The sequence below is a fragment of the Scyliorhinus canicula genome, chromosome 14 (genome assembly GCF_902713615.1).
Source record: "Scyliorhinus canicula chromosome 14, sScyCan1.1, whole genome shotgun sequence".
Classification (NCBI taxonomy): domain Eukaryota; kingdom Metazoa; phylum Chordata; class Chondrichthyes; order Carcharhiniformes; family Scyliorhinidae; genus Scyliorhinus; species Scyliorhinus canicula.
Window position 1 is genome coordinate 102770472 of NC_052159.1, and position 13461 is coordinate 102783932.

The 13461-nt window shown below is 42.8% G+C and overlaps 1 protein-coding gene and 1 pseudogene across 4 annotated transcripts in view; one reads left to right on the forward strand and one right to left on the reverse strand.

Moving 5' to 3' along the window:
• Positions 1 to 13461, forward strand: part of LOC119977295 (protein diaphanous homolog 3-like) — a 729004-nt gene that overhangs the window by 127012 nt on the left and 588531 nt on the right. The window lies entirely within an intron of this gene.
• LOC119977296 lies at positions 775 to 3173 on the reverse strand (annotated as a pseudogene).

The window sequence follows — 13461 nt, forward strand, 5'->3', positions numbered from 1 at the left end:
CCTCAGTGTGAAGGAGCTGAATGTTTGAACAGGATGAGTGATTCTTAGAGAGTAACAACAATAAGTGAAGTCACTCACTCGTACATTTGTCACCCCAGCCAATATAGCAAAAGAGATTTAGAAACCCCTTCATCAGAGCTCGCAGTCAACTGTTATTCAGTAAAATTCTTCAAGGTTTACTAGGAGGTCCCAGTGTCCCTTAATGGGCTTTGCATTTAATCCCGAAAAGATAATTCTGGCTCCCAACAGATTTATGAATAAATGTAATGCAGATAATCAAAGTAAATACATCTTACAAACAAGTGGAAAAACATTAGAACAGCAGAGGGCCTGTTATTATTTTACAAAGGGAACTGATAGATTACAAGGCACATCTTGTACCCTCTCCCCTCCCAGCACAGTTCATCCCAGCCCCCCCAGCCTACACCATCAACCTACCCCCCTCCCCCAGCACAGCCCAGTTACCACTCTCCCTTGCTGCCCCTTCTCCCCCCCACAATCCCCACGCAATCCACCCATCCCCACCATCCATTGTACTATTGACATGTGCAGGAGGGGAGGGAGGTAGAACCCTCTGGAATATCCCAGGTGAATGTACTTATTACTTACATGGCCATTACACTGAGTACTTATTGGTTCAGTAACATGGTAAGTAGCCAAACGACCCACAGAGTACATGGAATGCCTTCATGAAATGTTATACATTATCTACAAATTGGGACATCATATCTTATAAGTAAAAGTGAAAGTGTGCTCCGGATTTCAGTTCTCTGTGATGGATCAATTCAGGGGTTAGACCCAGGGCAGAGTAAGAATCTGAAAAGAATAAGCCATGTGGCAGGGTAACCCTCAACACACACTAAATTGCAGAATGCTGCGTGATCCACTGCCGGAACTTTGAAGCCTTGGTGTAGACCCCTGGTTTATTCCTTCTCCCACACCCATCTCCCCAGCTGACAATTCCGGCCAGGAACACTCGACCATTTTGCTCCACACTGGACATGGGGCCCCCAGAGTCACCCTGACAAGCATCGATGCCTCCACTCAGGAATCCAGCACATATCATGCGGGAGGTGACAACACTGCTCAGCAATTAATTGCAGATCTGTCTCTTTATGATTCGTAACTCCGCCTTCTGCAACACTTTGGCCTCAGGACCTTCTTCCCTCAGTTTCCCCCAGCCTGTGACCCAGATGCTTTTTCCCACAGGGAAGCTGTGTGTTGCATCTGGGAGGCAGATGGGCTGAATGACACTGCTGAAGGTTACAGGACTAGATAACTCCAACAGGGCAATGTCATTATTAAATGTCTGTGGATTGTAATTTTCATTAACAATGATCTGTTTGATGCTCTTCTGCACCACATGATCATTCAACTCCAACTGACGATGAAGCCCAAGGTATGCAGTCCACATGGTAGGATCAGAATATTTGATTTTTGCAGTATTCTGGAAACAGTGCGCGGCTGATACAAGCCAGCGGTCGGAAATCACAGAGGCTCCACATGTGTTTCCATACCCCTTCACATGAAGGCTGACCTGCCAATGCCATTCACCGACCTCCGCATCCACGCCTCCCACAATTCGAGAGTGTTTATATGGCCGAGACCCACAACTGCAATTCTGTTCATCTGAACCATCTGCACAATCCTTTGTTCCATCACATTCTGGATTCTTCTTTTGAATGCAGAGATCATTCTTACATTTGTAGGTATAAGTAGTGCAGGGGACCGAATGGCTTCCACTTTTGCAGTCTTTCTCATCAGTTCCATCTCCACACTCGTCTACCAGATTGCATTTCTGCTCCTCAGGGACACACTTGCCATTCGCACATTTCATCTCCTCAGAATCACACTGGCAATTTGCCTAATCGCTGTTATCACCATAGTCGTTGACACCATCACACTTCCAGAAGTTGGATTTACACAGACCCGTGCTACACCGGAACTGGTCTTCTTTACAATCGCAGTTTATTTCATCACTGTTGTCTCCACAGTCATTCCAACCGTCACACACCAGGTCCTTCCCAATACAATGGCCAATGACGCAGGCAAACTCATCGGGACAAGGTTTACTTGCATCATAAGCTTCAAAAGTAGCAAAAAATCCCCGATCGGATTCTGCTGTGTCAGAATGGAACGTGATCGTCATCTCATTTCCACCACTAAGCTGAACCAGCATTGGCCTATTCCCACAGATCCTTCAAGGTCCAGGTACAATGTGATCGAGGTGGATAATAGGCAGGATAGTATGGTGAAGAGAAATTCCCAGGTTGATTTAGAACCTTGCCGCATTCTTTTTTTCTTTGGCAGCTGTCTGAACTCTGCTTTAAATCCTGGGTGATTCTCGTCATCATCTGTTATCAGTGTAACAAGCATCACATTGCGAGAGGATACCAGCTTCAGTGCATTTGTGGGAGGATAGACACCACAGCGCTCTGTTATTTCTCGTTTTTCAATTGGACTCAACGAATCATAAACTGTGACAAAGTCATTCTGGCAGATCTTTTCCAGGTCAAAGGTCACAAAGTTGAGTTCCAGAATATGGTCAGGATCTGCCCGGATTATCCACTGACACCAGGAATCAGCGGGGTAGGGAGCATCCGGGAAACCTGGTGATGTGAATACGCTGATTTCATTGCCGGTTGCATGCAGGTCATAAGTGCAGCTTTTGTTCTTTGGTGGCTTCACCTTTCTTGGATCAGCACGATCAACAACCATGTTGGCAACCCTCAATGAGTTGGAAAATATTTTTGCTTTAGACCGGCTAGACATCGATGCAGATAGACCACGAATAGCTTCATCAAGTTCGGCCTCATTCTCTGGTGGGACTCAACATTCAAGCCAGTAGTAGGCAATCACAGAGCCTTCACTGAATGCAGTGACAGTAGATTGGACATAGTAAGGAGCCACTCCACTGTTATCCATATAGGTTTTCTGAAGCATTTCCTCGACTGTAACTGCAAGGTTCTTAAATTCTTCGGACTCAGAATCCTCCAGTTTCTCAGTGAACTACTGGTTTGTGATGTTAAGATAACCATTATACATTTTCTTGATTCGATTATCTGGGCGAAAGTGAAAATGCCAAACAAGAAGCCCAATCATCAGCGAGAGGAGAGCAGCCCCAATAATCAGGCCAACGATTAGAATCACTTCTTTTGGTTTGCGTTTCTCAATTCCTTTTTTTTTAGAGCAGTACAGCACAGAACAGGCCCTTCGGCCCTCGATGTTGTGCCGAGCAATGATCACCCTACTCAAGCCCACATATCCACCCTATACCAGTAACCCAACAACCCCCATTAACCTTATTTTTTAGGGCAATTTAGCCTGGCCAATCCACCTAACCCGCACATCTTTGGACTGTGGGAGGAAACCGGAGCACCCGGAGGAAACCCACGCACACACAGGGAGGACGTGCAGACTCCGCACAGACAGTGACCCAGCTGGGAATCGAACCTGGGACCCTGGAGCTGTGAAGCATTTATGCTAACCACCATGCTACCGTGCTGCCCACCATGCTAGTCACTTGCCGGGAGAAAGACCAATTTCCTCAGCCAAGCCATTGACCTCATCCCTCTTGGGGTCGAATTTAAGGCTGGATTCTATCATTTTAAGGCGGGTTTGGGCTCAATCCCCAGAAAGCTGCTTTCACTCCGCCAGGTACGACTATTGTGACAGGAAATACCTGTGAGCCGCCCCGCCCCTCACCTGGACCGGGGGAGGGACCATTTCCTCTTTCTGCAGGTGGACCTTCAGTTTGGGATTTCCCCAGGAATGAGGCCAAGGGCCTCCGTCTCTGTGGAGAGGGATTTGAAGCGGGTGAGAGTCCCCCTCCTCCCCGGGAGAGGGTGTTCTGTCTTACCCCCCCCCCCCCCCCCCCCCCCCCCCCCCCCCCCCAAGGGAGAGGGTGTTCTATTGCCATGATTTTCTAATGTACTTTTGATGCTCTTCTGGGGATAGGGGTCGGTTAGCTCTGTTGGCTGGACGGCTGGTTCGTGATGCGGCAAGATGCCAACAGCGCAGGTCAATACCAGTATTGGCTGAGGTTATTCATCAAGGACCTTCCTTCTCAACCTTGTCTCTTGCCTGAGGTGTGGTGACCCTCCAGTTAAATCAGTGCTAGTAAGGGGAGAACAACCTCTTGTCCTCTGGGACTATGGCAACTTTCATTTCATGGGGATTGACTATCAAACAAAATGTTTTTCACAATCTGTGTTCCAATTTGAGAACTGGTCTGTGCTGCTCATGGATAATGAAATCGGGCAAGCATGACATTTCTGATACAATACTGCATTATATACAGGTACTTTCACTGTTTAAAAAAAAATTGTATTTGCAGATGTTTAATTTTATTTGGAAATTTAAAAAAAAAAAAAATTTTTTTTTAACCACTTTTATACAAAGCATACAATAACACAGAATAACAAACAAACAGTAAGAACCCCCCACTTACCATTACAATACTATAACTTCACCACTAAACCCCCATCCCCCTCATCCCCCCTCCAGTCCCCACCCCCCCCTAACAGTTAACAGTGACTAACTTTTACAAACGGCTGCCATCTACGGTAAAACCCTTCCACCAACCCTCTCATGGTAAACTTGACGTTCTTGAAGTGCAAAAGCTCCATCAACTCACAAAGCCACGCTGAGGCGCTTGGCGATGTAGTCGATCTCCAGTCCAAGAGGATCCACCTCCTTTCCACAAGCGAGGCAAAGGCCAGGACATCTGCCTTTGCCCCCATCTGGAGCTCTGGCACATCTGAAACCCCCAAAATTTGCACAGGTGACCAAGTCTCCAACCTGCAGCAGGGTAGCATGGTGGTTAGCATAAATGCTTCACAGCTCCAGGGTCCCAGGTTCGATTCCCGGCTGGGTCACTGTCTGTGTGGAGTCTGCACGTCCTCCCCCTGTGTGCGTGGGTTTCCTCCGGGTGCTCCGGTTTCCCTCCCACAGTCCAAAGATGTGCAGGTTAGGTGGATTGGCCATGCTAAATTGCCCGTTGTGTCCTAATAAATGTAAGGTTAAGGGGCGGGTTGTTGGGTTACGGGTATAGGGTGGATACATGGGTTTGAGTAGGGTGATCATGGCTCGGCACAACATTGAGGGCCGAAGGGCCTGTTCTGTGCTGTACTGTTCTATGTTCTATGTTCTAATGCCCAGGATTGGCGACATAGTATCAAAAAAAAGGACCTTCAGAAAGAAGCCTACAATCTTTAAGCACGACCAGAACATGTGCACATGGTGCACCGGCCCACTCTAACACCGATTAACATCTGATCAAAAAACTGACTCACTCGAGCCTTTGTGAGGTGTGCTCGAAATACTACTTTTTGCTGGATGAGACTCCGCCCCGCACAAAATGAGGTCACGTCCCCCCTGTTCCAAACCTCCTCTTCCAAGATCAGCCCCAGCTCCTTTGTTCACTTGGCCTTCACGCCCTCAACCGAGCACATCGCCTCCCCCGCTGTCTGTTGGTATATGCCCGACCTACTGGCCATCTCTGACCCTGAGCAGGATAAAATCTGTTTGAGCGAGGTAGAAGGCTGGATTCGCTGGGAAGGCTGGAAAATGCCTTTTGACCTAGCTACGCATTTGAAGATACCTGAATCCATTAGCATCTGTAAGCCCACATCTTTCCTTCCGTTCTCCCACGTTAGCGAACCAATCTTCTAAAAACAAATTTACCACTTTCTCCAACCCCTTTTTCTTTCGCTCCCTAAACTTCACAATCAACCTAGCAGGCTCAAATAACTGATTTGCACAGATGGGAGCTAGCCTGGAGGGAGTCTTTAATTTGAAACTGCCTCCAAATTTTTAATTTTGGCTACTACCACCGGGTTAGTCGAATGTTTCTTTGGTACCACTGGGAGTGGAGACGTTACCAACGCACCCCTTACAGACTTTGCTTCGACCCAGACCCATAGCTCCTCTGAATCTTTGCACCACTCTAGCACTTTTTCTTCTATTGGCCACCGAATAGTAATACTGAAAGTTTGCAGATGTTTAATAATGGTAAAATGTAAACTTATTTATTGACGATGTGAAAATACTTCCATGTCAGTCTCAGGTTCTGCAGTTCAACAATTTGAGAAATATTTCAAATAAGCGCACCTGCTTATTTTTTGCAGTTGAAACTGCCTTTGTAATTGTAGTGTTGACTGGATTCCCAAGTTCATCTCCCCCGGTGCCCTATTTTTATTCTTGAACCAACAAGCTGAAAAGTAGATTATTTGGTCAATATCGCATTGCTTTTTAAGGATCTTCGCTGTGAGCAAAATGGCTGTAACATTGCTTACATTACAACAATGGCTGCACTCAAAAGTATTTGTGCTTTGGGATGTTGTGGTTATGAAATGCACAATATAAATGCATATATTTGTTTCTTTTCATTGTGCAATTCTCTTCTGCTTTGTTACTGCCAGAAATTACTGAGCTGTGAAGAAATCTTAAAATCTGAATTGAGTGAATTTTCCATTCAGATCAGTCGGGATACTTGTCGTGCAATAGCGGTTAAGAACTCCAAAGGAATATTCATAACATGTAGAATTGGGTGATTAAATACGATTCCAAGTTTCGAGATCTGAATTTACAGGTGGGAATATTCGGACTTCACTCTTCTTTCTTCCCAAAGTGCTTTGCTCCAGAAAGTGTAATTGTGGGAGCTTTAGAAAGTTTCAGCATAGATAATCATGCAGATCACTTAAGATTGTAAACTCATCAAGCTCAGAGAATATATAGAATGCCCTCATCTCTGATGATTTTATCTAAAAAAGTATGATTGTCAACACATCTGCTCACAAGAATCTTTGCTGCAGTTCTTTTGAAATGAATAACATGCAGAAGAAGATGGTACAGCTATGATTAAAGTGCCTGAATTCGGAGAATTAGTTAAAGAACTTGCATAAAGTCATGGATCATGATGAGTACTAATAACTTTGAATCTGTAAGGATTTAGCTTAGTATTAAAGTTAAATTGGGTGGCTTACATTGGTTATGGACAAATTTTGATCAAGGTATTTGTGTTTTCTTTTGTCTGATTAGAGTCCCAGTAGGAAAACACAGCATTTTTATGTAAGAAGTTAATTTTGCACCTTGATCTTTTATTCTCTGAAAAGAAGATTAGGATTATAAAACTAATCTTTTTCCGAACATGGAGTCTGTAGTTTGTTTAATAGACAAAGGAATGCTTCTTTTTTGATGGTATGAGATAAAGATTAAGGCTTTTTGTTTATCAAGAGGTGCAGTACTGTATCAAGATATTGTCTAATGGACATATAGTTTTCTCCCTATATTGAAGGATTTCTAAATCCTTAAATCCAATTATCTTTGCTTAGATGTTTAATTTCCTTTTTAGTTCCTTGTCTCATGTTTTCCCTGTTGTCAAATTATATTGCGAATGTGATTTATGTTAAGATCCCTGGCAATCTCTGTTTTGTGGATTAAATTCAAGGTATTGTGCATGTGGGGTCTCTACGAATAAAATGTTATTGATGGTTCTGAAAGCTGTTTTTACTGACAATCTTTTTAATTTTTACTTTTAGAGCCGATGAATGCCATTGATGTTTGTATGTTCACTTTATGAATATTTGTAATTATTTTGTTATGACCCCTGTAGAGACTGCTAACTAAAGAGATCTAAATACTCCAGCCTGATCAATGGAAAGTATTGTGCAAGATTTTACTGTGACAGACTAAAAACAATATTGACTAACCAAGGCAACTAGTGCAATAAACTACAGAAAAGGTATTTTCCCTATTAACACAATCAAAAACCCCACACCACATTTGTACGTTACACCACACTCTCCCCCTTCTTCCTTCCACGTTGGGATGAAATTTTCCAGTGTGTTTTAAAAGTCCGTTCACCTCAGTCCTTTGAGCATCCTCAACCTGACTGCCAGTCGCGTGGTCCACGCAGGGGCTTCCCTATTGATTCCTAAATCTTCAAAGGTATAGTCTGTTACGTCTTCTTTCCAAACAGAAAAACTGATTTTTACAAGCATCTTAGTGCTTGCTCTCTCTCTCTTGCTCTAATCTATTGTCTCCCTATGTAGTTCAGTGTCATAATTTGTTTTATCATTGGTGGCAGTAAAATCTTGATTTGAGGATGATGTCTGCTTGGGGTCTTCATAGTTTGGGTGATACTGCAAATAAGGAGCATGGTGCCAACAACTGTCTCCACATCAGAATTTTTATTTTCTAATGCTTCTGTGAGGCTTGGAATATTTAATTACTTTCAAGCTGCTATATTGTTATGACCCGTGTCGAGATCAATAACTTGTTAAAAGAGAGATTTTCCCAGTGACTGACAGAAATAATTGCAAAGACAAGATTTCATGTTTGTAAGACTTTTTACTGCAACAAACAAACTAAAATCAACAATAATCAAACATTAATTAACAGATACCTAATACATCAATAAGAGCTCATTTAGCATTAACTAAGGCGCTCGGGAGATGTCTTACAAAACCCTTTCATTGAGTATCATGCTTCTGGCAGATATGCAGTATTACAAGAACAGTCCCAGCACGGTAGTACAGTGGTTAGCACAGTTCCTTCACAGCTCCAGGGACCCAGCTTTGATTCCCGGCTTGGGTCACTGTGCAGAATCTGCACGTTCTCTCCATGTCTGCGTGGTCGTCTTCCGGGTGCTCCGGTTTCCTCCCGCAGTCCAAAGATGTGCAGGTTAGATGGATTGGCTCTGCCAAATTGCCCTTAGTGTCCAAAAAAAGGTTAGATGGGGTTATGGGAATAGGGTGGAGGTGTACGGATAGGGTGGAGGTGTGGGCTTAGGAGGAGTGCTCTTTCCAAGGACTGGTGCAGATTGGATGGGTGAATGGCCGCCTTCTGCACTGTAAATTCTATGAAATCTGAAAATCTCTAGCATGTTAACCTCTCCCTGCCAGGCAGGGTCAAAACTTCCGGTGTTCCGTGACTGTTGTTTTACTCAGTATGCAATATGGTTACCAACCGCAAGGTACACCATGACCACTCTCAGTTCCTTAAATTTTGAAGAGCTTCGCCATTTCTGTTTCCTTTTTTCCAAACTGAACAACAACTCTTTCAAGCTTCCTGTGACACAAACACTCTGTTTTCTGCCAATGCATGATGGTCACTGATACCAGTCTGTGCGTGCACATTGGTCCGTTCACGCGTAGAAATTAATGACCTCACTGCTGGAGCCTGCAGCCGACAATACAGTGTGGTAAAAGGGGGAAGAATGAGGAGATGCAATATAGTCTATACTTACAGGAACCTACAATCCACTTACTTCACTGGGCTAGTGATACAGAGTTTAAAAACACTAACCAACGTGGCTGCTTATTAGACCGGCAGCAAATCATTCTCTTCTAATTCTCTATAGGAGGGATTTCCAAAATTCATCACTTGTCAGTCCAGGATAGAAATTTTAAACATGATGTCCTCATTCTGCTTGGGACAGTAATATCCACGAATGAACCCCGCTACACGTCGCCCCCACAGAGATAGTGAATGCTAACCCTGGCCTATCATCAGTGTTCAACTGTGCATGCATGACATTGGCAGCAGATGCAGCCTAACACAAAACAGTTTCCTTTGCTTTGCGACAGCAGCACCTTCCTTGTCTCTGCCTTTCAAACAGCAGCAGTCCTTTTCTTTGAGTTACTGTGAAAAATTGGCACTTGACGCTTTGGTGGGTTTGTGTTTGAGATTCTCTCCATATTGCAACTGGATATTAGGCGCCTGTCTTGGACTGAAGAATTTATCTTGAGTTCACTATCTCTGTTTTCAGAATGTTCTGTTTCACCTCTAGTTACAGGGGATATTTTAAAACCTAATTGTCTCATAAAGTTTTGTGTTTATGACATTGCAAGTATAAGTTGTTGCACACATTTCTTCAAAATTAAATTAATATATTTTTTAAGATGCCTAATAAATGCTACTTGTTCTTGGAATCAAGCAATTGTGTTCCAATTATACAATAATGCAACAGCTACATAAACTGTCATACAGAGACAATAAGTCATTCCAGTACAGAAGGAGGTAATTCAGCCCCTCAAGTCCATGCTGCCTACTGGTTGAGCAGTTCAATTATTCCTGTTCCCCTGATATATCCTCATTGCCCTGAAAGTTTATTCCTCCAATGCCCATCCAATTGCATTGTGAAATCTTTCAAAATCTCTGCTACCACCAGTCTAATTGGCAGCAAAGTCCAGGATGTTACACTACTTGTTATGTTGAAATTAGTTTCCTCATCTCCCGCCATCATTTACCTTTAATCATAAATCTGTGTCTCTGAATCCTTTTATCATCAGCTAATGGGATCCATTTTTTTTAGTTTACGTTATCCAGTGCTACTATTGTATACTGTCACTGTTACGGCACCTGGTGCATGGTCAATTCTAGCCGCACTTGACCTGGATCGCAACACAGGTGAAATAAGGTATTATTTAAAATACTGAGGTCCTTGGTTAAGCCAAATAGACTACAGTCACCAGGTTTGTAACTTTAATGCAAGTATTAATAATTAAATGGACAGAAAATGTAACTGACTACCTAATACCTATTTCTCAATCCCTTATTCCTAACTAGCCTCTCACTCTCTGATATACACAGGCACACACAAAATATATTTGATGCATTGGGATGATTTTCTGCTGGTATCTTTCTGCAGTTCAGGCTTTTGATTTTGGTACTTCTTCTTTCTAGGCTTGTAATGGTTTTCTGGCAAGGTTGTCTGTTTTCTCTGCAGACTAAGCATCATTCCAGGTGCACAGCAAAGGATGTGTAGGGCACCTACTGCTTTCAGAACACAAAAGCAGTTTTTTTCACTTCAGCCAGTAGAAAAGATAGGGAGAGAGCCTTCTTCTAATTTCCAAGGTCTAAATGCTTCTGCGCAGTTCTCTCAGAAAACATGACACAGGAACCAATCACTGACCATTGTCAGGCAGAACATTGTCAACCCACCGCCTCTAAACCTGGTTCTGAAGATCCACTCTGGCGAAGAGTCTAGCTCCTTCTCTCCAAAAACAAAAACCTGGGAGCACAAGCAGGTTGCTTCAATCTCGAGTCTTCTGCTTAAAGGCACATTCCGATATTGGCCCCACAGACCAAAGTAATAAAATAACATAAAAGAAATGGGAACAAAGGAAATAAACAGGAAGGACTCTTAGAATACCTCTTTCAAGTCTCCCCTCACTGTCCTTTGTTCGAAGGAAAGCAACCTCATCTTCACCAACCTAGTCTTGTAGCTACCTAATCCCTGGAACTATTTTAGAAAATTTCCTCTGCACATTCTCAAAACCCCCACATCATTTCTGAAGTATGATCACCAGAAGTGGATACCCTACTCTCATTACGGATGAAGCAGAGGTTTTACAGGTTCAGCTTGACTTCCCTGATGTGTATTCAAGACCTATCTTAATGAAGCCCAAGATGTTGTATGCTTTTTTAACTGTTTTCTTAATAGGTCTTGCCACCTTGAAATCTTAGAATATGTTCCTGTACATTGCCAATTAGTCTAAATTGAGTCTCCTTAGCTCGTTCTTCCAAAATGCATCACCTCGTACATCATTGTAAAAAATTCAATTTGTCCATTCTGCCAGCTGATCTGTAGTTTGTTGAATTCGATTGGTCTCATCATAGATTATTATCGAATTTACAGTGCAGAAGGAGGCCATTCGACCCATCGAGTCTGCACCGGCTCTTGGAAAGAGCACCCTACCCAAGGTCAACACCTCCACCCTATCCCCATAACCCAGTAACCCCACCCAACACTAAGGGCAATTTTGGACACTAAGGGCAATTAATTTATCATGGCCAATCCACCTAACCTGCACATCTTTGGACTGGAACATCCTCTCCTTTTGGGAGGAAACCGGAGCACCCGGAGGAAACCCATGCACACACAGGGAGGATGTGCAGACTCCGCACAGACAGTGACCCAAGCCGGAATCGAACCTGGGACCCTGGAGCTGTGAAGCAATTGTGCTATCCACAATGCTACCGTGATGCCCTTACTATTTTGCCATAATTCTCAGTTTTCTATCAATGGCAAATTTTGAAATGTTTCTGTTCCAATATTCAAATCATAACTTGTATCAAAAAAGCAATAGTCCTATCCTCGTGTCTGAAAAATAACTATTGACCACAATTCTCTATCATTAAGCCAATTTTTAAAATCCAAAATGCCGATGATCTATGATCCTTAATTTTGTTAATGAGCATTTGATATGGTACTTTGTCGAAGGCTTTCTTAAAATCTATATAGACAACTTCTATTGCTTTCCCTTCACCAATCTTCTCTGTTCAACTAGATTAGTCAAGCATGATCTGTTTTTTTTTTTACAAATCTGGGCTAGTTCTCCTTAATTAACTCAAATCTCTGAAAGGTCGAAATGAAAAGAATTTAACCGTCTTCAGTATTTTGCTTTTTCTGTCAATATATAGTTTTGAGTTCTGAACGGCTGGAATTATAACTGTTATATTGTTGTATTACTCAAGAAAAGTTAGAAATTGTATTGCTATGAGCATGTATACTTGAGTATCCAGGATGCTACATTATTGTACTGCACTACAGTCTATGTACTGAACTGACAAATATAATTCCACCAATCACATGTAGTGATCTGGAGAAATACACTCTGTAAGCTCTTGTATTTCTGCCCAAAAGTGTGAATAATTCAGACTGCTGAGAATCAGAAAAGACAACATGGTGGCAGCAGGTATCTATGAATAAGATCCAAACATTTCAAAGTAATTTAATGCTAATTGAGAAAATGTTATGACATCCTGGGTTAAGGTGTGGTCAATTCCAGCAACCCCCACCTTGACCTGGAGCCGCAAAGCAATTGAATTTCTTGGAAAAATACACAAAGTCTTTGGCCCTTGGCTGCCCAATAAATAGATTCACCAGCTTTGTAAATTCAAATGCAATTACTTTTTTTAATAGTAAGAATATAATGAGATTAGCAGCAAATACAGCTGGTTAACTAATTCCTAATCCCCCCACTTTATCTTGCCCCACCCTTAACAAACAAACGCAGAGGGAGGAGAGGGCTTAAAATAATAAGTAAAAGAAAGGAGTCTTTGTTTCAGATCGTTATTTCAAGTGCACTTTCCTTCAAAGCTTTAAGTTTGAGATTTCTGTTTCCAATCTGTAATGGTTTCACTATAGATTAATTCATTCAGGTTGTCTATAGGTTCAGAAATACAGCAGCTCACAGCATTTCTGGAGAGAGAAAAGATAGCGCAGGCTCTGACAGCTGCTTCTTCCTTGAACGAACGTCCAGGACCACACACTCCTTTCCTTGGGCCTCTGGAAATCATCCCACTCAGGCAGGATCATGTTACCGGGCAGAATGCGGTCTTTTGGCCAATTCATTGACCACCAGCCGACCAATCTAACCAAGTCCCACCCCATCTCTTGGCTGCCAAAGAGTTCCATTGCTTGAAAGCTGGCACCAAATACTATGTGCAATT